The sequence below is a fragment of the Tenrec ecaudatus genome, chromosome 1, assembly GCF_050624435.1.
Source record: "Tenrec ecaudatus isolate mTenEca1 chromosome 1, mTenEca1.hap1, whole genome shotgun sequence".
Lineage (NCBI taxonomy): Eukaryota > Metazoa > Chordata > Mammalia > Afrosoricida > Tenrecidae > Tenrec > Tenrec ecaudatus.
In genome coordinates, this window is record NC_134530.1 from 232,102,304 (window position 1) to 232,116,782 (window position 14,479).

The window sequence follows — 14,479 nt, forward strand, 5'->3', positions numbered from 1 at the left end:
TTCTTGTTGAGCAGGTATAACCTAGAGTTCATCATGTGATGTAGTGGGTTATGCGTTGGGGGTGCTAGTGGCAGAGTCAGTAGTTCGAAGCCAGCAGCCACTCCCATGGAGAGAGTTAAGACTTTCTGCTCCCATAAAGATTTACCACCTTGGAAACTCAAGTTCTAACCCTGTCTTGTAGGGTCGCTTTGAATTGGAATCGACTTGCTGGCACGAGTTTCTTTTGAGTTTTTGGAGTTCATTAAGCAGAACACCAGTCAAGGGACAATCCACAAAGTGACTACCAGGTCCTTTCACAGTGGGCGGGTCATTAGGAATGAGTTTGGGGCACTATCCTAGGTGGAAGGAGATGCTGGTGGCACAATGGTGAAGAGGTCAGCTGCTGACAGGTTGGTGGTTCAAACCCATCCTGGGTCCCTGATGGAGGAAGACCTGGAGATGTACCTGAACCTGTCAAGGCTACAGTTTAGGAGCCCCCTTGGGAATCTCTAATAAACTCCACAGCATCCAACAATGAGAAAAACATGACAACTAAATGCCACATGCAATGTTGGACCAGATAAAGGTCATTTGTGAGGCAATTGATGAAAGTTGAATCAGGTTGAAAGAATAGCAAATGCTAATTTCCCAGTTTGGCCTGGTTTGGATGACTGTACTGTAAATGTAAAGGATGTTAACCTTTGGGGAAACTGGGTGAAGGGTATTTGGTCACTCTTTGTGTTACTTTGAACCTTTTGTACAAGTCCAAAAAGATTTTGAAAATAAAAACACTACTCATTCCTCTTTTACCTAACTGTCCCAAATCCAGCTCTGAGTGTAGCCAGCTACTTCACACATTATATATCAGTCCATCTCCCCACAGCTGTGAGTTTTAGGACAGGAACTAGTTCTCTTTAATTTTTCCTTTGTCCCCATCTTTTAAGTTTTATTTGGATGGAATCTAGCCCTCTCTTTCTTCCTCTTTCAAGAACATTTCTACTCTACTCTTTTCAAAGGAGCTCTGGTGGTGCGGTAGGGTCAACATTGGGCTGCTAACTGAAGGTTTGATGTTCAAACTCACCAGCTGTCTCTTCCCATAAAGATTTACAGTGCTGGGAACCCAATGTAGGGTCACTATGAGGCAGAATGAAATCAGCGACTGTTTTTTTTCCTTCTTTTTTTTACCTGCTTCATTGAGCAGTTAGCATGGAGTCCACCCTGCTCCTGGTGGCCCCTCCATATTGCAGGAGAACTCTGTCCCATCGGGGTTTGGGTGGTGGATTTGGGGGAAGTAGATTGCCAGACTTTTCTTCTAAGATGTCCGTGGGTGGACTTAAACCCCCAACCTTCCAGTTAATAATGGAGAATGTTAACCATTCATACCACCCAGGGATCTTGCTCTGGTCCTTACTCTCTTGTAAAAATGCCACTGCGTACTCAGTTGCTCAGGTCCAGCTCCTAGGGGGTCATCTTTGACATTGTGTTTTTCTCCCGTCCCATGGCCAGTCTACTAACAAGTCCTATTGGGTTCTACTTCCAGAGTTTAGCACCAACCAGAGCACTTACGTCCACCACCCTCATCTGCCTCTGCCATGTCTCAGCTGATCACAAGCCTCCCATTTCTACCTGGATCCCCTACTGATCATTAAGTCCATTCTGCACAAAGAGGCCAGGGTCTGGGGGAGGCTTCAGAAGGTAACATCATTCTCTTTGCCTAAAAACTTCCCGTGGCTTCTGTAGAAGTATGTGGAAAATCTGGACTTGTGGCATGTCCCACAAGGTCCTATCAGATCTGAACCCTGTCTGATCTCATCTTGAACTTTTGCCCTCACCCACCAGCCACACTGCCCTTCCACTTCTCCTTTCCTTGGGATGGACCCAGCTTGTTTCCCTCTCCGGGCTGTGGGCCAGTGTTCCACTGCCGTTCATACGGCCCTCTACTCAACCTGCAGTTCCCAGCCCAGAGGCTTGAGGTAGAGTACTCCTGTTCTTCTCCTTGGTTTTCACATCTGTTTTATTTAGCGCCTTTATAAACCCCAAACCAGTCCCCACAGAGGCGATTTCTACTCATGGCATCTGTACATATGTCAGAGCAGTACTAAGGTACATCATCTTTTCAGTGATGAATTTCACCAGGCTTTTCTTCCTCGCTTCCCTGAGTGGACTCAAATGTCTAACCTTTGAGTCAGCAACTGAGTTCACTAACCACTTGTATCACCCAGGCACTCTAGAGCCTTTATGACTATCCAGATTGAAACAATTTATTGATTGAACTACTGTCTGTCTCTTCCCCCACTAGACCATAAGGATTTATCTGCCAGTGACATAGGGAGATGCTGGGTAGAATGAATGAAGGTCATGCATAGTTTGGACTAGGACCCAGAATGCCTGCCTTCCAGCCAAAGGCATCATACCCTAAGGGTTAAGGGCAAAAGCTGTGCAGCTAGACCGCTGGCATAACTGGCAAGAAGTGGGAAAATTGCTAACACACTCTTGCCCTTACTTTCCTCAACTACAGAACCTCCCAAATAGGGTCCTAAGGATCCCTGATGGTGCCGCGGTTAAGCACTTGTCTGCAAAAAAGGTGGGGGGTTCAAACCGACCAGCTGTTCTGCAGAGACAGATGTGGCAAACTGTGTGGCAGTTTCTGTAGCCGTGTCAGCTGTGTTGAGATGGGAAACTCTGGGGGCAGGCCTTTGTTGTCCTCTAGGGTCCTCGGGAGCTGGAATAGACACTAATGGGCTGGGAATGGGTTCCACCACCTGTCTGTCAGGTTGTTGTACTGTGGTGACTTGCATGCAGCTATGATGCTGGAAGCCAGGTCACCAGTGTTTCAAATACCATCAGGCTCACGCAGGGGGGACAGGTTTCAATCAAGCCAGACTAGGAGCGGCCAGGACGAAAAGCGTGGCCATCTACCTCGAAAAATCAGCCCACGAAAACCTTATGGATCACAGCAGAACACTGTCGGACTTGCTTGCTTTGGACATTTCAGGAAGGACCGGTCACTGGGGGAGGACGCCAAGCTTGGTGAATCGAGGGCGAATGAGGAAGAGGAGACTCTTATGTGAGACGGATTGGCACTGTAGCTGCAAGGATGCATGTGAACATGCCAGAGATTGTGAAGACCATGGAGGACTAGGCAACGTGTTGTATGTATGGGTGTGTTGAGTCAGAGCTGACTAGATGGCTGCTCTCCTATCCCAGCCCAACCCTCTTCATTCCACTGTTCCATACCCGCCCACCCTATTCTAGCCTGTCTTATCATAGCGTATCCATCCAGCCATCTATTTATTACCTACCTGCCTATCTGACATGCAAGAGGGGCCCCATGCTGAGTCCAGCTTTAGTTCCTGGTTTGAGGTGCAGGAAAGTTTCTGGTTCCCAGAGGTGCATGTCCGGGCAAATGACAGGGTTGAGAGGGTGGAGCTGAGAACAGAGGCTCCAGGCTTTTGTTCAGATTCCTCCTTTAGAATCTCAATTTCTCCCCAAGGAGAGAACAATTGACATCAAGTGGAAAAAAAAAACCACTTTTTTATTGTTACATCTATATTTATTTATTTGTTTGTTTGTTTTTTCGGGTTTTTTTAAAAACAATTTATTAGGGGCTCATACAACTCTTATTACAGTCCATACATATACATACATCAATTGTATAAAGCACATCTGTACATTTGTTTGTTTGTTTTTAAGATCATTTTATTGAGGCTCGTACAGTTCTTATAACAATCCATACATCAATTGTATCAAGCATACTTGTATATATGTTGCCATCATCATTTTCTAGACATTTTCCATTCTATTTGAGCCCTCGGTATAAGCTCATCTTTTTACCCTCCATCCCCTTTCCCACCCTGTGACTCCTTGATAAATTATAAACTATGATTACTTCGATATTTTACACTGATCACAATCTCCCCCCCCCACGGTTTCTTCCCCCCTTTTCTCCCCACCCCCCCTCCTGGTATCTCTACTGCCATTTCTGTTCCTGAAGGGCTTATCTGACCTGGATTCCATGGGTTATGAGCTCTTTTTTTAAATCACTTTATTGGGGGCTCGTACAGTCCTTATCACAGTCCATACATCCATCCATTGTGTCAAGCACATGGTTACATTTATACTTATAACACAACATTTGACAATTTAACATTTTTCAGGTGCACAATTTAGTGCTGTTGAGACATTCGTCATGCTATGGCACCACCTCCCATGATCGCTGCCAACTTCCCCATCACTGTCTGTAGACAGATGCTCACAGCTTCCCAAAGAACTGGTCTCCAACCCAATTGGAAGGTGAATTATGAGAGTGACGAGTGCAACGAATGTATAAGGATGCTTTGCTCAATTGATGTATGTACAGACTGTGATAAGAGCCTTATGAGCCCCAATAAAAAGATTTAAAAAAAAAAGAATCAAAGAATAAAAAAACAAAAACATAAAAAAAAAAGAACTGGTCTCCTTTACCTCTTCCTTCCTGCCACGGATAAACTTCGTTCTCTGCGCATCTGCCTATTCTACATTATTTATATGGAGGAGATTATATCAGTTTCCCTTTTGTAGTATTTTTTTCACTCGGTTTAATGTTTCAAGATCCATCCATGTTGTAGCACGTATTAGGACTTCGGGTCTCTTTGCTATTTTGGCGCGGACATTGTTTGTTCCTCTCTGTTGATGGGCATTTCGGTTGCTTCCACCTTTGGGATATTGTCCATAGTGCTGCAATAGACACCGGTGGACGTGTATGCTTTTGTGTGGCTGCTGACAGTTCTCTTGGGTGTAAACCTAAGATTGAGATTGCTTGGTCTTTTCCCCCCATAAATTTATTGGCATATGATTCACATATCATACAATTCCATAGTTTAATCACATCAAGAAGAGTTTACAAAATGAGCTGATACCAAGGACTGAAGCAGAAAGAAAATGCTTTGAAAATGATGATGGCAACGTATGTACAAAATGCTCGACACAATGGACGTATGTATGGATTGTGATAAGAGCTGTAAGCGCCCCCCAAAATGGTTTTTTTAAAAAAGATTAAGATATTTTTTAAAGGAGAGTTTACAATCATCACCATAATCGGTTTTAGAACATTTGCTTCATGCTTGTGCTCACTGTTGTTAGCTCCCCATGTCCCCCGCCCTCCTCTGCCCTCCTCCCATAGAACCACCAATCCAAGACACTGTTCTATAGATATACCCATCCTGAATTTCATACACAGAAAAACATTTAAAAACACACAAATAATAACAAAGTAAAACAGGTAAAAGTCTTCATCAAAAAGAAAACAGATGAGATACTGGATGTATGGTTTGTTATAATATATGCATGAGCCCCTGTGTTAGTCTGGGTACTTTAGAGAAACAAATTCACAGAAACTCATGTATAAGAGAGAGTTTTATATAAAGGGTAAGTGCACATCAAGAAAACATGCCAACCCAGTGCTGCCCAAGGCCACAAGTTCAACATTAACTCATATGTCCGACACCAATTAACAAAGTCTTCCCCCATCTCACAAAACACACGCAATGGCACCGACTGCAGGAGGAAAGCCAATTCAGTGAGTGTGTAAGCATCTCAGTGCTGGCAGGGGTCTCCACACGGCTGCTCCAGCACCTCGGGCAGCATCGGGGTAGGTCCATGTGGCTACTCCTCAGGGATGTCTTGCAGGAAGTGAGCCTTGCAATCTAAAGCAGGGAACTGGCTAAGGCAGCCCCACGTTGGACCAACCATCAGAAAGCAAGAGACCCAAGAACTAGAAAGGTGAGGGTCACTCAGCCATTTATCTCTCCCCCCTTCAATTAATCCCACATGTGTTTATCGGCCAGGTTGGCACAACAAACTTTAACTCAGCCCCCAATAAAATGATTTCTTTTAAAAAAGGAAAAGAAGCAGAAAATGTTATAAAAACTAGAACAAATTTAAAAGATCCTAACGGAGATCAAATGATAGGGTGCTAAATTTTAACTTACCTGCATCTGCAATGATCCACTTTCCAATGCACTCTGCGTGATAGCAAGGCTCCTCACATGCCTGCTCCATGGTCAGAGGGGATTCAGCAGGGGATTAATCCACATGGATTTCCTCTTCATTAAAAAACAAAACAAAAACGGAAACAGCTTTAAAATGGGTCTAAAGAAACGAGTGCATAAGCAAATGTGGCGAAGATAGCTGATGGTGCCCGGCTATCGAAAGAGATAGTGTCTGGGGTCTTAAAGGCTTGAAGGTGAACAAGCGGCCATCTAGCTCAGAAGCAACAAAGCCCACATGGAAGAAGCACACCAGCCTGTGCAATCACGAGGTGCCAAAGGGATCAGGTATAAGGCATCATGCAAAAAAGAGAAAAGAATATATATATATATATATATATATATATATATATATATATATATATATATATATCATAGTGAATGAAGGGGGAAGTGCAGAGTGGAGACCCAAGTCCCATTTGTCAGCCACTGGAGATCCCCTCATAGAGGGGTTTAGGAGAGGAGATGGGTTAATTAGGGTGCGATGTAATACCGATGAAGAACACAGCTTTCCCCCAGATCCTGGATGCTTCCTCCCCCCAACTACCATGATCTGAATTCTACCTTGCAGGGCTGGATAGGGCAGAGGTTGTACAATGGTGCATATAGGAGCTGGAGGCACAGGGAGTCCAGGGTGGACGATGCCTTCAGGACCAAGGGTGTGAGGGGCGATGCTGGGAGAGTGGAGGGTGAGTGGGTTGGGAAGGGGGAACTGATTACAGGGATCCACATGTGACCTCCTCCCTGGGAGACGGACAGCAGAGAAGGGGGGAAGGTAGACTCCGGATAGGGCAAGATATGACAAAATAACAATCTATAAATTATCAAGGGCTCATGAGGGAGGGGGGAGTGGGGAGGGAGGGGACAAAAAAAAAGAGGACCTGATGCAAAGGGCTTGAGTGGAGGGTGAATGCTTTGAAAATGATTGGGGCGGGGAGTGTGCGGATGTGCTTTATACAATTGATGTATGTATATTATGGATTGTGATAAGAGTTGTATGAGCCCCTGATAAAATGTAAAAAAAAAAAGAAAATGATGGGGGCAAAGAATGTACAGATGTGCTTTATACAATTGATGTATGTATGTATGTATGTATATGTATGGATTGTCATAAGAGTTGTATGAGCCCCTAATAAAATGTTTAAAAATAAATAAATAAAATGGGTCTAAAGGGAGATCAAATGATATGGTATTACATTTTGACCTAACTACATCTGTCATCATCAGCTTTACAACGACGCTCTCTGTCTGATAACAGGGCCATTCACATCTCTCAACTATGACCAGAAAGGGTTCACTGGAGGCTGAATCCATGTGTGGAAACTGCCAAAGGGTTTTGGGCTTCCCCTGTCATCCATATCCTCTGCAATCCGGGTGTTCACAATTTAAGTTCTGCTGCAGTTCCCTTCTTTAGATTTAGATTGCATTGTTTGCAATCCTTGGATCCCACAGGCTGGTGTTGTTTCTTCCATGTGGACTTGGTTGACGCCTCACTTAGATGGCTGCTGGTTTGAAAGGAAGCCTTCACGACCTCAGACATTATTCTGTCTGATATCTGGGCATGGTTTCTTCACCACACTTTGCTATAGTATTCATATCTTTAGTTCACCTTAGAGACATCATTGTCATTTTACATCAGAGAACATTATCAATCATGCCCCTGGGCCATCATTGCCAAGGCCATTAGATGAGTGCTGACTTATAGTGACCCTATAGGGCAGGGTAGAACTGTTCCTGTGAGTCTTGGAGCCTGCAAATCTTCACAGGAATAGAGGGACTCATTCCTCCCCTGTGGAGCTGGCTGGTGGTTTTGAACTGCTGACCTTGCCTAATGTGTAACCAGTACACATCGACAGTGTCATTACTTTAGCTAATAGTATAGAATTTAAACCCTATTGAGAAAAGGAAATTATAGGCCAGCTATGAGCTGCAACTGCATTCCATGAATTGTTGACGTGTACAGATACGATTCTTAAGTGACTGGGCGCTATTTACACAAACTACAGGGGTGGTGGCAGGACAAAGCTTTCAATAATATTCACTCACAGCCGCAGAGCCACACCTGCCCGATGAATGCATGTCATGATGACGCAAAGCGGGCATTAAAATGGTAAGTAGATGGTAGTTATGGGCCTCCTCTCTTGGGCAAGGGGACTGCTGCTGGGTCTTATGGTTGTTCTAGTTTTAACTTTGTGAGGAGCTGGCCAATTGTTCTCCACGGTGGCTGCACTAGTTTACATTCCGAACAGCGATGGATCCAAACCAGACTCACTGCCATCGAGTAGGTTGCCAGTTCACAGGGACCCTGAAGGCCAGGGTAGAACTGCCCTAATTTCTCTGCATCTATACCAACATTTGTTATTCTTTTTCATTCTATTTGTTTAAATTAGCCACTTTAGTGGGAGTGAGGTGGTATCTCGTTGTGCTTTTGATTTGCATTTGACTATCGTTTGGGGCAAAATGCCTTTTCAAGTCTTTTGCTATTTTTTTATGAGATTACTTGTCTTTTTGTTGTGAACTTGTGGACATCATGCATAGATGTTGAGTATTCGACCCTTACTGGATATAAATTCCCTAAAATGTCCCCCAACCTGTGGGTTGTCTCTTCGTTGTCTTCATTTAGGCCTTGGATGAACAAAAGTCCTTCATTTTTCGGAGGTCCCGTTGAACAGTTTTCTCTTATGGTGCCCCTGCTCTTATGACCCTCGCTGCCAGTCTATCTCAATATTTTATACTTTTCATTTTAAATTTTAAATTGGTTTTGGTGGCTAGCATGAGGCCTGGATTCTGGCTCATTCTTCTGCATGTGGAAATCCAATTTCCCCAGCACTGTTTATTGAGGAGACTTATCACCCTGTTGATGATCAGTTGATCACAGATGCATGGGTTTATTACTGTACCATCGACTCCAGCCCATCCGTCTATGCTTCTATTAAGATGACGGTATCAGGCTATTTTGGATACGGTCGCTGTATAGTGGGTTTCAAAATCAGGAAGTGTGAATCCTACTTTGTTCTTCAAAATTGCCTTAGCTATTTGGGGCCTCTTGGCCATCGGGAGATTTTGACCAGAAAAAGCCTTAGTTGGTTACTGGCCTGGCGTGGGTCTGGGAGTTTTCCTTGGTGTTTCTGGCTAATTGAGGAAAAGGAAAAAAGAGGATCTAACTTTTCAGACTTTTTCTGAACCCCAATGTGAGGTGTGTGGCTTCCAGATTACACAATAGGGCCACAGTTTCCTTGGAATAAGCCACGCTGACTAAAAACCATTCATGTTGTAACAGGTCCACTCAGCCACCCCCAGAACAACGACCCACCACGTAACTTGCTTCCTGATTTAATGCCTATATTTAGCTGTACATATAGATATGTAGGCACTTAGCAACCACCAAGGCTAAAAATACTCCTGCCTCATTTCTTTGTTCTCGGTAGGTTCCTTGTTCCAAATGTATAGGTCAGGTCACTGGGAATTGCTGTCACAATGGGGTAACAGCTGGTTGTGGGTGGTAGAGGGACCAGCGGACCGGGCATCCTAACCCCAGCTCAAAAGTCGGCTTGTTGTGACACTTTGAGATCTCAGTGAGCCTCAGTTTCCCTCCACAGAAAGGACTGAGCTTCATGATCTACAGTGTTCTCTTGCTCTCCAATTCCTTGGCTCCTGGTTTCATGCACCAAGTACCAGGGTGTGTGTGGGAAAAGTCAGCACGGACACCAGAACCCTTGAGGCTTGTCCATTCATTCATTTAAGTGTTTATTGAGGACCTACTATGCTTCAGAGAATACCCTTTGGCCTCAGGAAACTAACACGTTGGTCAAAGGAGACAAGTAGTAAACAAAATAAAACAGCAACAACAGAAGACCCTTTCTGATGGAGATGAGCATGTGAGAAAATTAAGTAAAAAGGGGGCCATAGGGGGAGAACAGTTTTAATTAAGGAGGCTAGGGAATAAATCCTTGCAAAGTGGTATGTGAATAAAGACTTGGGGTGAAGTGCCCAGTAAGGGGAAGCCATGCAGACCCTTGGCGGAAGTGTTTTCCCAGGAGATGCTAAGACCTCAAGGAGGGGGGGGGGGCTGTTTCTCAGAGCCTGGCCTGTTGGAAGCCATTGCGGCTGGAGTGGAGCAAGCAGGAAAAAAGCTGGAGGAGTCGAGGTTGAGAGGAAACATGAGCCTGCAGGAATGAGCGGGCCTCTGGGAAAACTGCTTTTTTGCTGCGTCGAATGACATGGGGCACCATTAGAGAACTTCGAGCAGGGGTGGGACCTCAGCTGACTTCGGTCAGACTTTCACAGGACAGGCAGGCTACGGAGTGAGCTCATAACATGCTTCAGAGGCACCAGGGCAAGGCAACCATTTAGAAGACTACTGAAAACCAGCCAGCGGAGTCATGGTGGCTCAGAGCAAGGCGTAGGGGGAGTTGGGGAGATGTGGTCAGAATCCATATACACTTTGAAGGATGGGGTGTGGGTATGAGAGAAACAGAAGCCCAGGATGATGCCAACGTTTTTATCCTGGGGCATGATGGAGCCACCACGAGCTCAGATGAGGAGGGTGGTGACAGAGGGCACTGTGCTTGGACACCAGTAGAGGAGCTGAGTGGGCAGTTGGGTGTTTGAGACTCATTCGGGAGAGACTCTGGGCTGGAGATAGCTAATGATCATCTGTCTATCCACACATACATGCACGCGGGCCCTAAAGCCACAGGCCTGGATGAGCTCCATGAGATGGTGTGTGGCTCCATGAGCTGGACTCTGGGCCACGCCAACATTCAGAGGTCAGAGATGAGAAGGAAGCAGTGAAGGAGCCAGCGAGGAGCCAGCCAGGGAAGTACAGTCACACCTGTGCAGGTTAACTTCTTTATCTGTCAGAGGAGGGGCTCTCCAGCATCCCTCCTTTCTGATACTTGGGCTTCTAAGACTCAGAATGGAGTTCTGCCCAGGTCTCAGGGGGAAACCCTGCCCCTGCTCTTGTTCCGAAGGTGGCAGGGCCCACATCCACACGAGCTGTCCTCTGGGGAGGTGCTGTCTGCTGGTGGCCTAGGTCACTGGCAACACAGAGGGTGCTGAGCGGGAGGCTGACAGCCTTGGCCCAGGCCAGGCCAGGGCCAGCGGAACTCTCCCTAGGGCTGGCAAGGCCAGTGCTGGCTGCACTCTGATATGACCTTTCCCCTGTGGGCAGACAGGAGCTTGGCTTTTCTCTTGTGACCAGCCACAGAGCTTCTCCATTGTGCTCGGGCTCTGAGTGTTTTTCACAACGGAGGAGGGTGGCCTGGTGTCTAGGTGACATCTCTGTCCTCTTCCCCCAGCATCTGGGGATTTGAAAAGCATTCTTCTCTGTCAGCCTGGGGAGAGGGGAGCCTCCATCAGAGGTGTCCCTAGAACCTTTAGGATCTAACCCTGGACAGACAGAACCTCCTAGATCAGAGCATGTGCACAGGTACTGATAAGACATAAGAGCTCATGACACACGGAATCCAGGAAGAGGAATCGGAGTGGTGATCCCTGGAGAACAGGGGAAGGTCGGCAGAGGGGGAAAGTAGGGGGAACAGATTGTGGTGATGGATGCATAACTGCACATACACCCCCAGGGGGAAGGAGCGACAGAAACCGTGGGGGAAGGGAGACAATGGTCAGTGTAAGATTTGAAAATAGTAATAATTTATAATTTATCAAGAGGCCAACAGGGTGGCGGAGGTTGGAGGGGGATAAAAAGAAGAGCTGACATCAAGGACTCAATAGAAAATAAATGTTCAGCAAAGAATGATGGGAATGTATGTACAAATGTGCTTGATACAATTGATACGTGCATTATTACAAGAGCTACAAGAGGCCTCCATAAAATGTTTTTTAAAATACAAAAAATTAAACACAACAGTCAACACAATGATCTCCAAGCGCCTCATCATCTTGGGCTTGGAGAGGTTAATTTACACACCGAAAAGGATCACAGAAGGCAGTCCCTAGCTCGCCTAACTCCACAGGCTGTGGGCTTAAACAACAGACCCCAGGTTCTTTTAGGCTTTAGGTCCCTTCACTTGGCAGCTGGGGAAACTGAGGCCCAGACAGGAGAAATGCCTTGCCTCAGCTCCTGGGGGCACTGGCAGCGTTGAGACCAGGCCCGGGAGTTCTTTCCCGAGCTGCCTGGGACTCAGGGAGAGGAGGCTCTTCATGGGGCCCGGCACGGGAGGCGGAGTTGGTGCTTCCGATGCCGAGTGGTCCTATGGGCACTCAGGGGTCATGAGAGTGTCCCGAGGCAGGATGGCCGTGGAGACCCTGCTCTTACAGATACAGCAGCTCACCCTCCCCAAGTCACATGCCTCCTCCTGGGGTTCCCCCTGCCCTCTCCACCTGAGGAATCCCAGCACCTTGCAAGGCCCGGTTTCTTGGCCCTCCCCTGGGAAGCCTCCTTGGCCACCGAATCCAGTGTTATTTCCTGCCTTTATTGTGGTGTTCAAATGCTGGAGAGGACACTTAGATTCTTAACAGCCCCACGAGACAGACTCAAACCCATCAGCTGCTCAGGCCGAGAAAGATTGAGGTTGTCTGCTCCTGTAAAAATGTACAGACCTAGAAAACCCATACAGGGTCAATGAAAGTCAGAATCAGCTCAGATAGCAGTGGGTTTGGCTTTTTTTTTTTTTAACGTGTGTGTGAGTTTTGAGTCATTTTCTTATAAAATATAAAAGGAACAGATTAAGGTAGCAGGTATGGGGAAAGAGAGGCGTCAAATTCTGCGAAGATTGCCTGCTGTCACAGACGTCTGGGTTGGCTTCTGAAAGCTGAGAGTGAGAGTAAGCCAAGTTGTCCCTGCTGAGTTCCCCTGAGACCACCGGTTTTATCAGAGGGCAATTTTGCACCAGGGGGCTATTTATCAATTTGCAGATATTCTTGGCTGTCTTAATTAGGGGAGAGGTGCTTCTGGCACCAAGTGAGTCGAGGCCGCGGATGTTGCTAAGTATCTCTCAGAGCATAGGACACTCCCACACACATTCAGCCAGAGATGATCTGGTCCAAAATAGTGTCAAGGTTGAGAAACCCTGTCCTCGATGACCCTAGGTGAGAGCCACAGAACTGTCCCACTGACCACAGTCTACACTCCTGACCCCTGAATGGTGAGCAATAACGTGGTGGTTGTTTCACACTGTTAACTTTTAGGATGGATTTTTATGTCGCAAAGGCTAATTGATACATGACCCTTAGTGAATGGTGGGCCATGACTGTGCATGCCAGTATAGGCTGTCCCTTTTTGTAACTGAGAATGCAGACAGATCAGGATGCCATGCACATACAGGCGCTCCCATGAGTATATGCCCAGACTGATGGTATTTACACACACACACACACACACACACACACACACACACACACACACACCTCTTAAGGGGCCAGCTAGTGTCCCCAATACTCATTATTAATCCAATTCACCTTCACAAAATCACATGAGTCTTGTCCACTTTGTAACAAGTGAGAAACCGAGGGTCACAGGGATGAAGTGGCTGCCCAAGGCTAAGGGTACTAAAGAACCAGAATTTGGAAGTTTGATCCATGCCCTTGGTCATTCCACCTGCTTCCTGTTCTGACCCTATCTCTGGGCGGCACACTCTGCTCCGCTCTCTGCTGCAGGGCTGCAGGAAGGCAAGTGGGGGCTGTACTGCCGCCGCTGACGGTGTTTTATTGTTTATGTGCTGTCCAGGTGAGTCCCTCTCACAGCAACTCTTTGCCCAACAGAACAAAAGCCTCCCCGCCCTGTGCCGTCTTCACACGCATCGCCGTGGCTGAGCCCGCTGCCAAAGCTCTACTTTACCACAGGAGCCTGGTAGCCCCGTTGGGTGACTGTTAGAGGCCCAACCACAAACACACCAACCAGCGAGAATGGTAGACTCCGCTCCCGGACCGACTTACAGCCTTGGAAAGCCTGGATAGGGAGGAGTGAATGTGGTTTGAAATGAGAAGGAAAACATAGATGCTATTATTAATAAAACTTATAAAATGTGCACTCATATGTGTGTAAGAGTTTTATATTAAAGAGTGATTGGATATTGAGAAAACATCCAAGCCCAGTCCAGATCAAGTTCCTAAGTCCAAGATTAGCCCATAAACACAACACCTGTCCATAAATTCCTCTTCAGACTCACGCAGCACATGCAATGATGCTGAGGATCACAGGTCAGTGGGTGGAAGCATCTTAGCGCCGGTGCCATAGCGTGGCTCCATGTGGCTTGTCAACAGGAATGTTTAAGGTGAGAGAGAGAGAGAGAGAGAGAGAGAGAGAGAGAGAGAGAGAGAGAGCCACCTTTTCTAATGGCAGAATCAAGAGAGAGAAGTTCCCAGAAAACTCATGAGAAGGCCATGCTCTCAAGGAGGCATCATCAGGCTGTGACCTGACTGACAGGCAGACTCCCCCCCTTCACTCTTTTATCAAGCTGACATGAAATTGTGTAACTGCCACATAGAGACATGTAAATATTCGGATAAAATAT

General features: G+C 46.4%; 1 long non-coding RNA gene across 1 annotated transcript in view; it reads right to left on the reverse strand.

Annotated features, from left to right (window-relative positions):
- Positions 1-3,949: 3,949 nt before the first annotated feature.
- The window catches only part of LOC142437369 (uncharacterized), a 93,600-nt gene continuing 83,070 nt past the window's right edge, over positions 3,950-14,479 (reverse strand). The window contains exons 2-3 of the long non-coding RNA XR_012782196.1: positions 5,949-6,062; positions 3,950-5,663 (exon numbers count right to left, since the gene is read on the reverse strand). This is a non-coding gene — a long non-coding RNA (uncharacterized LOC142437369). The remainder of the gene's footprint in view (positions 5,664-5,948; positions 6,063-14,479) is intronic.